This window comes from Rhinolophus ferrumequinum, chromosome 4 (assembly GCF_004115265.2).
Source record: "Rhinolophus ferrumequinum isolate MPI-CBG mRhiFer1 chromosome 4, mRhiFer1_v1.p, whole genome shotgun sequence".
In the NCBI taxonomy this organism is placed as follows: domain Eukaryota; kingdom Metazoa; phylum Chordata; class Mammalia; order Chiroptera; family Rhinolophidae; genus Rhinolophus; species Rhinolophus ferrumequinum.
Window position 1 is genome coordinate 73,980,267 of NC_046287.1, and position 3,154 is coordinate 73,983,420.

At 36.2% G+C, this 3,154-nt stretch overlaps 1 pseudogene; it reads left to right on the forward strand.

Annotated features, from left to right (window-relative positions):
* The first annotated feature begins 1,571 nt into the window (after window positions 1-1,571).
* Window positions 1,572-2,116, forward strand: LOC117021684 (60S ribosomal protein L19-like; annotated as a pseudogene).
* Window positions 2,117-3,154: the final 1,038 nt, after the last annotated feature.

Genomic DNA, 3,154 nt, shown 5'->3' on the forward strand with positions numbered 1-3,154 from the left:
TGTCCCCACAGCCACAGTTGCGGACCACATTTCCACCACCGCAGATGCGGGCTGCGTCCCCACTCCGCTCCCTTCCCTCTTACCCTGCTCGCCCAATTTGCCCACCTTCAAGTAATCCTTGCACGAGTCTCTTAGCTGTTCTGTGTGATGAGCAGAGAGTCCTTTGATGGGTTATAGATGTCCCGTTTGTGATAAGATCCAGAGGAGAACTCAAAAAGTGTGCCCTGCTGTCACCATTCCTATGACGTCACTCCAACTTTTCATTTTCTAATCATTGCCTCATATGTTCTGGCTGCATATATTTATTTTCTAAATGCAACTTACATTGCAGAAATTCTCATTTGTTTAGAACTTTGTTTTGTCAAATCAAGATTTATTCTCCCAGAGAACAGATGTTAGGTGAGTTTCAGCACTCTTGAGAAACACTTAAAAACCTCAACTTATGTGTACTTTAAGCAAGTGAATGACCAATGGTGATTTATGAAGTAAGAGAGCCAAAATGAGTCTAGTCTAACCTCCTTTCCAAGTGAGAAAATAGAGATTTACACATTTATTCCAACTTATTTAGCTTGGGGATTTATAGAACTTTAACTTCAGCTCCTCCTACTCCCATTTAGTTTCAAAACTAGGAAGTCCATTTTTGGCTTATGTGGCTTTTTTTGTTATATTTCATTACAGAAAATATGTAATGGAATTATTATTGATAAATTATCTGAAAGGTGACATGATTTCCTTTTCTTTTTTCAAATCTTTTTTATTTTATTTGTGTGTTTTTTTAAGAAGGGCACAGCTCACAGTGGCCCATGTGGGGATTGAACCGGCAACCTTAATGTTATTAGCACCACGTTCTAACAAACTGAGCTAACTGGCCACCCCTCTTTTTTCAAATCTTAAAGCATGCATTTGACTTTTAAAACCATTACTAAATGTCTGTCATTATAGAAATCTCAATTCTCATTCACCCCAGATTATCCAATGTATTGTGAAACTCCAACTTGGGGACATATAATTAGTGGTGAAATTCTGTGTTCCAGGAGCTTTTCAAGAATCAGCTGAGACATAAGGAATGTAAACATTCTTTAAAAAACAAATAGCGATAAGCAACCCAAGTGTCCATCAAGGAATAAATTGATAAACAAAATATGATACATACAGGCAATGGAATATTATTCAGCCTCAAAAAGGGAGGAAATTCTGATATTATGGATGAACCAACAATACATGATCCTTGACACACTAAGTGAAATAAGTAAGTCATAAAAAGACAAACACTGTGTGATTTCACTTATATAAGGTACCTGGATTAGTCAAATTCATAGAGACAGAAAGTGGAATGGAGGTTGCCATGGGTTGGAGGGAGGGAGAAATAAAAAATTTTGGTTTCGCAAGATAAAAATATTTCTGGATATTGGTTGTACAGCAGTATGAATGTACTTAATACCACTGAAGTGTACACGTAAAAATAGTTAAGATGGTAAATTTTATATTATGTGCACTCTAGCACAATTAGAAAAGTTTTAAAAGCAAATAAATATGAAAAACAAGGACCAAATACCTTTCGCTCCACAGCCATGAATATGCTCAGACTTCAGAAGAGGCTTGCCTCCAGGGTCCTCTGCTGTGTCAAAAAGAAGGTCTAATTGGACCCCATCAGCAGATTTGGAAGCTGATCAAAGATGAGCTGATCATCCAGAAGCCTGTGACCATCCATTTCCAAGGTCAATGCCAGAAAACCACCTTGGTCTGCAGGAAGGACAGGCATATGGGCATACTCGTAGGTAAGCGAAAGAGTCCTGCCAATGCTCGAATGCCTGAGAAAGTAACCTGGATGAGAATGCTCCACCAACTGCTCAGGTGATACCGTGAATCTAAGAAGACCGACCATCACATGTGCAACTCGTGTCTGAAAGTGAAGGGTAATGTGTTCAGAAAGAAGCCCATTCTCATGGAACACATTCACAAGCTGAAGGCCGACAAGGCTCGCAAGAAGCTTCTTGCTAACCAGGCTGAGACTCGTAGGTCTAAGACCAAGGAAGCATGCAAGCACGGTGAAGAGCGGCTCCAGGCCAAGGAAGAAATCAATACAGCTCTGTCCAAAGAAGAGTCCAAGAAATAAAGCTCCACCTCTCTTACCTGTACATAGTGACCTGGACTGAAACTCAGCTCTCGTCGCCATTCTTCAGTACATAGATCAATCATTCAATAAAAAAAGCCTTCATCTGCAAAAAAAAAAAAAAGTGAACATTAAGTCTGATTGTGAGAATGGAAGGAAAATTTTCTTGGATTTTGCTTGATTTGGTTTTCTAGGAAAAATAGTGAGGAAAGCTGCCAGCTGGAAAGAAAGTAGAGAAACCAGAGCTAATAATAGTACAATGGTATGTATTTATTTATTTATTTGTTTGTTTGTTTGTTTGTTTTTATTATTTATGAAGATAGAATTGCAGTTTGAATGTGTGAAGAGTCATCACAACACCCAAATTTAAGCCCAAAGCCTGCTAAAACTGTCTGTGTCTGAATCCTGACTTAGCTATTTAATGGTGTGTGCTCTGAAGCATGTTAACCAATCTCATACTACTTAGATTTCTCACATTAACATTTGGGTAATCATACTGCTTATACCAAAGAGTTGCTGTGAGCACTTAAAAAATTAAAATATGTACCACACATAGAAGCATTTAAAACCTGACATTTAATAAATATAATTCAGTATGTATTAAATTTAAAAATCTAAGATAAATAAAAATGAAAAAAATAAATTACCAGTTAATTTCTTTATAGAGTCTAATCTATGTTGTGAATTATTTGTAGAAATGATAATTATAAAAATAATGTTTTTGTTTAATTGCAACAACATATTACATTTTTCCAAGATGATTTTAGTCCATGTTGTCATCTAAAATCTCTCTGGCTAACGTATAACCTCAACAAAGATTTAAAATGGTTTTTGCATTTTCTTCTTTTTTTTTAATGATAATACTGAATAATGTTTAACATTGAAATAAAAAGAATGAAGAAATAGGAAATTCACATTTATTTTCAGGAATACTGGGCTGAGGAAGAATAATTACATTTGTATTGTTAGGTACTGAATGCTGGAATCACAGTGATGACTGAATGATTTATTGCTTAGTTGTGCTCACATTTTTTTTTTATG